The 12439-nt window shown below is 45.9% G+C and overlaps 1 protein-coding gene across 3 annotated transcripts in view; it reads left to right on the forward strand.

The window, feature by feature from the left end:
- Positions 1 to 636: 636 nt before the first annotated feature.
- Positions 637 to 12439, forward strand: part of ccdc47 (coiled-coil domain containing 47) — a 42999-nt gene continuing 31196 nt past the window's right edge. For 2 of the 3 annotated variants that reach the window (XM_039739151.1, XM_039739150.1), the window contains exon 1: positions 1007 to 1365. The gene's annotated coding sequence lies outside the window, so the exon portion shown is untranslated. Of the gene's footprint in view, positions 734 to 1006; positions 1366 to 12439 lie in introns of those variants that run through there. The other variant, XM_039739149.1, reaches the window with a different exon arrangement.

A 12439-nucleotide genomic window follows, 5' to 3' on the forward strand; every position in this document is an offset into this window, starting at 1 on the left:
GCGATGTCTGCAGCGACTCCTTCAGGGTCGAGATGTCGTTGTACAGTAGTATGAGTGGTGCACATCTCCCTGTTGAAGTGTCTCTTGGGTTTAATGAGCGCACATTAGAAGATCAGCAAGGACTGCTGTGGTTCAAACAGTTTGAGGGGCTCCATTTCCAATAACACACAACTGAAAAATTAAAAGTACAGGAAATTCAAAAATGGAATAACTTAATAGTCTCTTTTGAACTGAGTAACTGTGTAAGTAAAAAAAATTGTACTAAAAATAAATATTTATTTTGAAATAAAAAATCAGGATGAGTCCCTTTAACACACCTATGAGAATGAGCGGAAAAAGCCAATTTTAAATTATGGACCAAACTAAAAGATTCTGTTTGTGAAAGTGTTCTAATCGACAGCGTACCTTATTAATATTACAGTTACACATCAATAAGAAGGTAACGCGAGCGCCAAACGTTTTGGAAAAGGTTGAATTTTGAACAAAATTCCAGAATTGGAAATAAATCCTTTCAAACGCAATTCATTTTAAAAGCCTGACTGACAGAAGCGGACATTCGGACCGTCCCACCGCCTCTCTGCGCGCACGTGCCCGTGCCTGCTGTAGCGTGCGTGCGTGCGTGCGTACAACACGCGCACGCTCGTATGAGGGCGGCGCCAGTGAGTCACACGCCACAGCCTTTGCTTCTTTACGTTTAGGCGGAGCTCGGCAGGATTTGGCTTCACAGCACAAGGTATGGTTTTGCGTTTATTTTGAAGTGTAAACGTGTATGAGTTTAGAGTTTTCCGGGCGTGAGAATACGAATGCTGGAGTTTTTCCCCAAAAGGTCTCGGCGGGCCCACAGAGGTCTTGCTGCCTCCCCGTTGGCGTCGAGTCTCCCTCCGTCGTCAGCCGGGCTTATGCACTGCTACGGCGCATGTGTGGTGCCGCCTCGACCCCCTCCGTCGTGTTCTTTGGGCATTCGTGGAACGCCCACGTGCGATGGCAGACGTCGGGGGTCAGCGGTAGGTCGAGCTGTTCCGAGCCGTCTTTTGCGGCTTGCCGTGTGGCTCCAAGGAAGCGAAGCCAAGGAGGAATCCGACTCGGGTAGAGTCCAAAGGGACAAGGCCAGGTGCAGCTTGGCAAGGACGTCCGGCCGTGCCGGGGGCTCTGCGGGCTTGTGTGACCGCGTCCTCGGGGGACCCCGCGGATCGTCGACTGCTGTCGCAGTGTCGTGGAGTTCCAATAAGTTCTGACCATCCAGCTAAGCCTTCTGCTGCGGGACTTCACTTGGGGACGCCTTGGTGTGTTACGGCGTAAGAATATGGAGGAGGACTTGGACCCCGTTTAACACTTTAGCCTTGGTGCAGCCAGAAGTCACTCAAGGTAGGAACCCGTCAGGAGGTGGTCCGATAAATCCGACACGCAGGTCTTTGGAAGACAAATACAGTAACACAGGGGGAGCATCGAATCTCCAGATTGACACCTCGGCTGCGAAGTGTTGTGTCCTGTTGGTTTTAGGAGTCAGTTGTGTAAAAGCCGATTTACACTGCAGATGTTGTTCTAGGCTTTGTATAAAACGGTGTCTGTTCCTGTCACTCAAACACCTGCCGGACCCGGGCGCACATTGTGTGTGCAGAGCAGAGGAGGGGCGGCAGAACAAAGCTGTGTGATCCGTTTAACTGGGACATTCAGACTCCCAGTCCAGAAATGAATGTTCGTAGGTGGTTTTCTGTCTATTACAGTAATGAGTTATTGTTGTCAACATGACAGCAACGTATTTATAGCATCTACAAAGCGTTGTACATTTATGTTAGATGTTGATGAGTCTTCTTGCATTCTTCTAATATTTTCACAATATTTACATGAATATAGTGGCAGTAAATGGAGAGGGGACACTTCAGGGGGGTCCAGGTCTGGTCCTGGAGGGCCTTTTTGGCTGCAGGTTTCCATTCTAATGCTTTTCTTAATTGGTGACCAGCTTTTGCTGCTAATTCACATCTTTTGTCTTCATTGTAATGGTCTTGCTATTTAAGATTCAGGCCTTCCTTTACTTGTTTCTTTTTTGTTTAATTAGCAGCTAATCAATAATGTGATACAGAAAGAGCCAACACATGACCAGCTAACCTATGGGGGTGAGGTGGTGGTCTTAGTGATGTTAATCTTCAGGTGGCGCTCTTAGTAAAAAATAAAACCAAACCGTTTTAGAAATGTCTGCTGTGGCAGAACTTGAGCCATGGAATTAAATAACAGATTTATTAACAACAGCAGTTGGCTTCAGATTAAGAAATTGGTTGGAGTTTGAGGCCCCGACTTAGCTGGTCACCCGTTGGCTCGCTAACGTCACATTGTTTTTGTTTTCCTGCCATTTAATAAGGAAAAGCAAACAAATTCAGAGGGCGAGTCTTAAACACAGCATTTATAATGAAGGGAAAAAAAGAGAGGACAATTAACAGCACAAATTGGCCACTGATTAAGGAAGTGGCCGGAGGGAAAACCGGCAGCCCTCCAGGATCGCTGCTGCACTCCCCTGGTCTTCTCGGAGGGGCTGGTAAGGTGACAGTTTTGAGACCCTCGTGGCTGACTTGCTCAAGAGAAACCCTTCTAAAAACAACCTACCTGAAAGTTTCCCCACTTTCCAGGTAGCTCTGGAGGTGGCTGTCATGTTTCATTAGCTAATTAGCAAGACTTAATAAGCCCCTCGGAGAACTCGCTTCTCTTAGCAAGTGCACCGCGTTCCTCTCCTAAGGAAATCTTCACGGGGCGGTCGGAGAATTAAAGCTGGCAGGTGTGCCAGTTGGATTGTGCCACTGCTGCAACTCGTCTGCCTCTTTAGCAGAACCGGACGTCACTATCTTGTGTCCAGGAGCCGACCAGCCGTGACAGCGATGGCTCAGATTCCCGACAGCCAGCAGCCGTCTTGCCTTGTGAAAATGTTCCAGTACTGCTTTTTTTAAAAGCTTCATCTTTGGACCGTGTTTTGGCTTCTCTTGGCCCCATTTTGTTGTTTTAGTAGTTCAGAGGTTTCTTTTCTGTTTGGGTTTCTGTTTTTAAAAGACCCGGCTGGTGCGCACATCCTGTACGGTTGTTCCATTTGTATGCAGCAAGTCATGACGTCATACAGCTCCTTGTCAAAAACAAAAATAAACCCTGCGGCAGTTTTCGCAACTTATGGTGTCCATGAAAAAAAAATGTTACTTCTCCCCCTTTTAAGTGTGGGGTCGATGTGCTTGAGCAACCTTCTTCAAACTGCTTGGTCCTGCACCTCCTCGCTCTTCACATCGCCCTTGAAAAATATTAAGCTGTTATTTGATTACATCTCCGTCGTTCTGTTCTTGTGTTTAACAGATGGCACACACACTCTCTGAAAATGCGTTCTTATTGCACAATTTTATTCAGCTTGCCCTCTCTGTCTGTGTTTTTTGTTTTTTTTTTTTTTTTACTCATTTTTACGTAACTGATTTCCTTCAAGCTTTGCATGCATGTTGATCTCCAGTGACAATGCAGTATTTCATCAGTTTTGACCCGGCATCTGTATGTTAGTTAAGTCAAATTTTACATTTCCTCTTATTACTCTTTTAGCAGTTACACACTGTGGATGTTAACCCCGGCAGAGACAGGCACAGTGACACAAGTCTTGGCGCACACGCTTGGATTTTCTTTTTCCTTTAGTTCCAGCACTGCACACAAATCCCCCACAAGTACCTCTGTCCTTTCTTTCTCTGTCTGTCTGTCTTTCTTTTCTTCTCTTTCTCTGTTCTTGTCCTCCACCTCCCGACTCTGGCTCCCTGAATGGAGTGAGGCGGCCTCTTTTTACACCGCACCCGGAAGTGCTCCAGGTGCCCTCATCTGGTTGTGGCTAGTGCTGGGCGCTATACCGCTTCATACCAAAACCATTTTTTATTTTTGCGATGATACAGATTTTTCTTATGCCGCAACACCAGTTTAAATAGCCCACACAACGTTTGGAACGTGGCGCAGCGGGAAAGTGTTTAAGGGGGGACCTTTTCCACTGCTACACCGCTAAGCACGCGTGCAACGGAGTACAGGCATTAGTGGAGGTATTGAGCGGTGAAAATGGCCAGAGAACATTCCAAAACTGAAGCTGTAGCAGTCGATAATGTTGAACGTGATGACACACAAGAACTGTTGCTGAAATAAGGAGCCGTGTCTGTTGTCTGGAGACATTTTGGTCTTCAAAGGTCGGATGTGGACCAAACAACTATTTACTGCAGAAGCTGTCGAGCTGAAGTTGTCACCAGAGGCGTCATCACGAGCAATTTGCTGCACCACCTTAGCCACAAACATGCTTTTGAGTGCCATGAATGTACGAAACTAAGACTGGCACCCTCCACGTCCTCAGGTAAAACTGAAAAAGCGAGCGGACACTCGTGTCAGACGTCACTTGTAGACGCGTTTGCTAGAGGAACTGCCTACGACAAAAAGAGCAAGCGGTGGATCGAGATGACCAACGCCATTACAATCCATATGGCTGACGTGTCCGTGGACAGAGATTGGTAACATTAACAGAAAGTGGAGTTGGTGTACAAAAAATATTGACTATTTATTCCTTTTCCAAGACATGTTCAGTGCAGTACAACGTTTGACAAGGACCTCTGGATATTTTACGTTTTAAGTCTAAATGCCCCTTTGGGTGGTTGAAAATATGTTGTCAAAATTCTAGCTTAAGTTGTTTGCAAAATTTGTTCAATTAAAAGGCTCCATATTGTGACTGCAACTGTCATGCAGTGTACAGTACAATACCATTTATTTTTGTATAGGCCAAAATCACACCAGGAGTGCCGCAATGGGCTTTAACAATACACAGAACAGAACAAAACCTCAGTACAGTATAAATTTGATTCCTTCTCTTCATTAGTGCCACCCTCTTTGACAACTATCAGTTTATGGGGCCATGCAAACCCGGATTAACACTTGTGTGCACATTAAAATGTTTTTTTTGTACAATACACATGACAGGTTCTTCTTAGCCAGTCGTCTCCTGCAGTAATTGCAGTGGAAAATGTGGTTAACATCCACTCGTGGGGGGAAAAATACAGTTGAACACCGTAAAATCGATATCATTTTGAAAAATACCGTGATATAGAATTTTGCTCATACCGCCCAGCACTACTTGTGGTGGAATTGCCTCGTGGGCACCCAGAAGTACTCCAGGTGCCACCCAGACCTTCTGCTGGCCGCACCTCCGAGTGTGGCCGAAGTGCTGTCGTCCTGGGCTCCACAGGTGCCCTCGTGTTCCGTATGTCCTCTCCCCCAGTCCTCCCGTCATGGTGGCATCCTGGTTGGGGAACTTCCCGGTTGTCTGCCACAACACACACACACACACGTATATAGTGTTTTTAGCCAACACGTGTATATGAAAAATTAGCAGTGCTGGTCAAGTGGTTAGCGTGTTGGACTTTGGATCAAATGGTCGAAGGTTCAAAACCAATGTAGACAAATTAAAAAATCATTTTGATGTTGTAGTTCAGTATGACAGTTCAGCAGCAGTGGTCAAGTGGTTAGTGTGTTGGATGTTCAATCAAACGGTCAAAGGTTTGAGACCACGGTACACACACTTTTTTTTTTTTTTAATTTTACCAATTTTTCATCATTTATATACAAAGTTGGCGAAATACTGTTGGGGTGATTTGCTGATTTCGGTCTACTGGATAAAGCGTCAGGCTTTTCTAAGAAAAGTTGAAGGTTTGAGTCTCCACATTCCCTGTACTTGACACGTGTGACTGGTGTCTCCGAGGTTAGGATTTTCTGAAATGAGACCTGAACCTGAATGAATGTTACTTGTCACTTTAAGATCGAAGGTTCGATTCCTCTCTGTCCCCCAAGTCAAGGTTTTTGTAACGTGCTGAGGACTGGGTGGCTAAAAAATATATTAAGAAAAGATTTTTAAATGACACGATTTTAATGAAAAATGCACTGAAAAGTCAAAAAAAAAAAAATTGTCAGTCAAGTTGGGTAGCATTCACTGGTACAGTACGTTGCCGCACCCACTACACGATGAAACCTCTCGCAATCCTGGTTGGCAACCCTCCAGGCTCGGATAAAAAATAGATTAAGATTTTAAAGTGACACAATTTTAATCACAAATGCACTACAAAGTAAAAAATGTGACTAAAATTAAAATCGTGGGACGTCTATAAAGCAGTTCATTTAATTCAATTAAAATATATGGATTCCTTAAATGATTCCAACAAAAAAAAAACCTCTTCCAATTTGCAAACGTCTCCAGTTCTAACCGTTACGCTACATGCAGTACGCTAATCAACTTTTATGTGGTCTTTTACTTTCTTTCCATAGTTAAGCTGGTTAGAAATTTCACTTCAACAAATCTGTATTTGAATTGAATAAAATGAATGAAAGCCCGTCCATTGTCCTCCCTGCAGGTTCAGTTTGTCTCCTTTGTGTCATTCAAGAGAAGACGATGCCAGGTGGAAGTTGTACCATCCACTGTAACGTAGTTCCATCGCTAAATAAACTGTTTGATTATACACTGGGCATCCTGATTGTGAAATGTCAGGTGGACAGAGAGCACTGGTGACGCCATCACAGAGGGTACCATTAAAGTTGAACAGACCCCATGAGTGCCTCTGTCTGTGCTGGTATTGGCGGAGGAGGAAGGTCAAGTCATGAGGAGCGACCGAGCAGCGTGAGGCGTTCAGCTGATTTACCCAATCGCAGTGGAGAGTGTGGAGGATGTGAGCGCGCTATGTGTGCCATGTTCATGCAAGTGGTGTTCAGGTGACGTCCTTTGTGAAGGATGGGGTCTGATGTGGCAGTGAGGGCAGTGAAAGTGGTCCGTGTACATCAAGAAAGGAAACCAGTCTGAAGAATACAAAAGTGTCATCCCAGGAAAGGCTCAGTACGAGGTGATTCGCTGCGTCTCGCCCTGCGTTTGCTGGATGACCAGTTTGAAGGCCCTCACCATTTGTACTAACTGCTCTGTGGTTATTGATTGATCGCATTACTTAATCTGTAACTTCCTTTTAGGTTAGTGTTTCTGAATAATGATACTTCTGTAATGTTAAAGTAGGCCTTCGCGCATGCCTGCCCAGCTGTTAAGGCCACAGGTCACGTCCTTTTCAGGCTCCATTTCCCAGTGTTGGTCGCAGCCTCAGTGCCTGCCAGATTGTGACATTTGCTGTTTCATTTAGGCAGATTTGGTCAAACTCGTCCACGTGCTTGTAGACCACCATGAATTAACCGAGCCACTCCTTCTGGATGTGGTTGTGGGTGGGCTCCAGTATACTCCTCGTGTTGCCGTTGAGCACACCAACATGGCTGTTTTCCCTGCGGTGCTGAAACCTGAGACGTCTTGGCAGACCATAACGAGCTTCCCTGTGAGATTTTCCTCTTCCTCACGAGTAAGTTGATGTCACCGTCTGATGCGGACGCCCACATCGTGACTCACTGTGATGAAGGTGTCTATCAGGGCCCAGGCACAGGTGGGTTTTACAACACGTGTGGCATGCTGTGCGTTTTATTGGTTTCACGTTACCCCGAAAAAAAACTCTTGTTTATTTGCTGCTGTTATTTCCAACCCTGAGCCGTTTCTATTTTGTGTGGCGGGTTTCTCCCTTACAGGCCGGCCAGAGTTATGTGGCACTCATGTCATTGCCTCCTGATGGCCCTTCACTCCGCAGTCAGCCATTAACTCTGCTGATATTTTTTTTTCTTTTCTAAGTGATGGTGGGCTTGTCGGTCGTTTCCCCCACAAGACACTTTTCAGTTGCAGACTTCATTTACGTGATCTTAGTGAGTTGGGACAGTTGCAGCACACGCCCATGGCCACCAGTTGTGTAGTTTGACTGGTTTGCCACTTGCACCAGTGGGTTTGAGTCATAGGGGGCGGGCTGTGTGTGTCTGAGAGCGAGAGCTGTCGGCCAATCAGCAATCGGCCAAAGGTACACTCGTGTCTTGCGTATGGCTCTGACTAGAGCGCCATTAGTCAATTTGGCTGTTAAACGAAGTGATGCATTTTAATGGGGCGGGGTGCGCCTCTATGTCTGATGTCATTTTTGTCACCCTGACTTTAGATAGAAGGCACCACGTCTGTAACGCTGCATTCTGTACGCAGTGGGCGCCGAGTACTGGACACACCAGGAGCACGCGGGGACCTGCCTTTGTGCCATTTCATTTATCGTATGTCAATGGAAGCTCTGTCGTCAGTCGAGACAAACGCTGACAGAGTCGTGACAGTACAGTGCGTAGACTGCATGCCGTGAGGAAAGGCAGTGGATCACACAAACGGAAGGGAGGCCCGTCTGTCCGATACAACAACAACAACATTTATTTCTATAGCACATTTTCATACAAACAGTAGCTCAAAGTGCTTTACATATTAAAGAATAGAAAAATGAAAGACACAATTATAAAACAAAATAAATCAACATTAACATCGAATAAGAGTAAGGTTCAATGGCCAGGGGACAGAAAAACAAAAACTCCAGACGGCTGGAGAAAAAATAAAATCTGTAGGGATTCCAGACCATGAGACCGCCCAGTCCCCTCTGGACATTCTACCTAACATAAATGAAACAGTCCTCTTTGGATTTAGGGTTCTCACGGAAGGGCTTGATGATGATGATGGTCACGTAGACTTCTGCCTTTTAATCCGTCCATCATTGTTGGAGCATCATGAAGCTTTGAGTAGGTGGTGGCCACCACCACCACAAAGAAACCGGAAAAAGAAACAGAAAAGAGAGTAGAGGTCAGTACGGATTTTAGAGCCACCATGAATAGTTGTTATGATGAATTGAACATACAGAGTATCAGGATTAAGTTAAAGTAATGTGTTTTCAGCAGTGTTTTAAAGTGCTCTACTGTATCAGCCTGGCGAATTCCTATTGGCAGGCTATTCCAGATTTTCGGTGCATAACAGCAGAAGGCCGCCTCACCACTTCCCGATGTGCCGGGTTTGTTGTGCAGTGACAGAGGCCGCCCTGCATGGAAGGCCTTCGCAGAGGCACTGGGGCCGTCGGGCAGCACTGCACCTCATTGGCTGTAAGGACTTTAGAAATATCGTCACGGGAGTGTGTGATCGTCCAGCCCCTGAGACCCCAGCAACTGCAGCCTGATGTGTCCTCCGGCTAGAAACGTGTAATGTGCTGCTGGCTTTATTCCGGTCACATGGTGGGTTTGCCCACCTGTCCCGTTTGTGAGCATTGCCTGAGTTTTGGGACGCAGCTGTCATTGCTTGATTGAGCCAACAGTGCTTGGAGGGTCCGGCAAATCCAAACATCACAAGTTTGGTGAACCTTTTCGTTGTTATCACTTTGTCAGAAATGTTCTTCATTTTCATTCCTGCCTGCCAGGATCGGTCACATGACCAGTGGCTCCTAAAGAGATGTCCGTTTTTAATCCAGAAAATGTGGCAGTGACCTCAGTGAGGCCCCAGCAGAGTGCGGTGGGACAGCAGTAAGCCCCTCACTTGGGGGGATTAGAACCGCCAGAGCCTAAGGGTTTGAATACGACGCTGATAACCTAGAATACAAATAGTAACACCAAGGGTTAATGTGAGGAAGAAGCCGATTGAAAAGTGAATTGTCAGGCCGCGATCGTGTGCTGTCAGACAAACGGGGACTCTGAGGTGGGCCCTACAAAGACAATTGGGGGGTAACAATGCAATGTGAGCTCTGAGTGCTGACGACCTTTCACCTCAGTCAAATGTATTAAATGTAAGTTGGCCAACCAAGCAGAGCTGGCATTGTTGTTGTTGTACTGCGTTTGGAGCGACACAACACGCCACCTTCATTGTGTTTAGTTTGCTCCTTATATAGTTCATCTTTAATCACTTTTTATTTGGAGAGCGACCTGGCGTCTCTCCCACAACTCCGACCGGAAACCCGTGAACACGCTGAACTGGGAAGGTGACGTCACAAACTCTTGATGGCTTAAAAGTGTCCCCTGCACCGCAGCTCTAAGGGTGGGCCAGAGTAGGAGCTGCTTGATGGGGTCTACTGGATGAAGTTCTTCTTATGATCTGCGTTTCATAAAAACATGCAAATGAGCGGAAGCCGAGCAGACATTGCAAATTGAAACAGAAAACGTGCAAATCCTCGACGGGAACATGAAAGGTGGTTTTGTGTCTTGAAGGTCTGGACTTCTAAATGAGCTGACCAGAGTGCGCTGTGCTCCCAGCTGACTGGCGTGTTAATGCCAGCCTTGCCCCGAGCCGCCCCTCACTGTGCCTTTGACGGTGGATTTGTGCTTAAAGCCAGGAGGAGGAAAAGGAAAACTCTTGAGTGTGGTCCTGTAGTTGGCGTGTTGGCAGTCTGAGTGAGTAAAGAAGAGGAGCTGCCCTGTTGTGGGTCCTGTAATGGCTGCCTGCTGCTGTGTTTTCTTTGTCAGGATTAGTTAGTTTTGATTCTTTATTTAGTGGTTCAAAATGAATTCTTCCTGTTATTTTAGAAACTGCTATTTTATTCTCCAATGAGCTCCTCCTTTTTGAGGCACTGGGTTGTCACCATCTCGTGCTTAGTGGAATGTTCCTGTCACACATCATGACATTGGGGGGGGATATTTAAGAAAAGCAGTTTGAACACCGCCAAGAATCCAGAATCTTGGACGCCAGCAGGAGGGCATCGCCCTCTCAACAGAATACTCCACCTAAAACGATACGCTGCTTACCTGACGTGCTTTGTAGTGGCAGACGAGAACACTTTTAATCTCATGTTTTAATGAAGAACAACAAGAATTAAAAGAAAACGTTGTGCTGTAATAAGAGTCAGCAGTGAGCAGCGTTTGTACGGGTTTTCCTGGTCGTCTATACAAAAGCACATGAGGTAAAGTAACACACGAAAATTTCATTTTGAGTGTTCATTTTGACCTGATTTTTGGGTGGTGTTCATTTTGGTTTCATTTTGAGTTCCCGCTGTTCCTCCTTGGGCCTTCCAAAATGTTTCTCTCTCTCTCTCTCGCTGCCTTTTACCATCCATAGCAGACGCAGACGCAGGCCGCTGCCGAGTCCACTTGAGTAGCAGAGTGTTAAGAAGTCATAAAAAATCTTGTTTATTGAAAACTAGCTGTCCCCCGGCAGCTCCGCCCGCGTAGTGGTGAAACAGGACAAAGTGTAAAAATCAATTAAAAAAATGTAAGCATTTGTATTAAGAAGGAGTTCTGTTGATGGCTTTCCTGTCCGAGGGCATCTTGATATCCAATATTTTTGGTTTTGCAATCGGGGGTGAAAATGTCGCTGTGCTCTCATTGCCAAAAATGTAAAAAGTTGACAAGGTATCTCTGGCCAAGCAGAAGGTAGGTATGCTCTGACATCAGACGTTGGCACTGTATCTGATCATGTTCACCTCTGACAGGCGGTATCCCTGCGTGGCCGTCATCTCTGCCAATGAGCTGGTACCCTCTTTAACACATGTAGCTCTGATCTCTCGCTCAAAAATGACAAGCGTTACTCCTTAACAATCTCTAGATGATGATGTCTGCTGAACAAACAAGTAACACTAGCTCAGAGGAGGGAAGGTGCGCTCCAACACGTGGCGAGAGGTAGAGCGACACGAACGGAGTCTGGTGTGAGAGTGAGGAGGAGAGCTCCCTACTCCTGAGGTCTCTCGTATTCGCGTGAATAAATCGGTGCCGCAACTGAACTCTTGATACTTAGAGTAATGAGAGAAGTCGCAAAATCAACTGGAATGTTCAGGCAAATTATAGAAAAATAAAAAACTGATCTAAATCCGTTAAAAAAATGGACAGACAAACATACATACTGGAGGGTGTCAGAACGAAGAGCTTTGGCTGTCCTGCCCACTCAGAAGTTAGCGTTCATCTGTGAGACAACAAGCGTAAAGAGAAACTCCTCCAGTGCCCGTCGGGTGGTGCCCCATGGCGTTTGTGGTCATGCTGTGCAGATGGCAGGGCTCTCATTTCTTCCCCTGACCGAGGTCTGCTTACCTTGTGACTGTTTTTTAAATAATCGAAACAAAACCTCCTTGGTGGTCCAAGTTTCAATGTGCATAGAGTTGACGGCTCAGAGCCGTTTACTGGCGTGTGATTTACTTGTACGCCTTGTCAACATACGTTTTGATTTCACTAGACATGCAAAAAAAATGACTATCCTGAGAGAGATTAAGTTTAAGAAGACAAATCTATAAAAGTAAATCGTGTCCTGAAAATACTGTGTTGCGTTTGCTGTTGGCGTGTCACTCCCCTTGTTGGCGGTAGCAAGAAACAGCTGTCAGTGCACAAAGAATGGAGTGATATTGGGGGGTGTCTGAAGGTAAAGCCCCGGACCCTTCAGTCCACATTGAGACAGATGGCAGACTTGAGTCTCGTTTTCTAAGAGTGTCTTGGACTCGTGTGTTTGAGCAGCTGCCTTTGTGGTGTAAAGGTGTCCAGGAAAGGCACTTTAACCTCTAAGGTTCTTTTTTTTATCTTGGTGGACAAGTTAATCGTGGCAATGGTGTAATGGTCAGCCTTGACTTGCACGTAA

Source organism: Polypterus senegalus, chromosome 17, assembly GCF_016835505.1.
Source record: "Polypterus senegalus isolate Bchr_013 chromosome 17, ASM1683550v1, whole genome shotgun sequence".
Taxonomy (NCBI): domain Eukaryota; kingdom Metazoa; phylum Chordata; class Cladistia; order Polypteriformes; family Polypteridae; genus Polypterus; species Polypterus senegalus.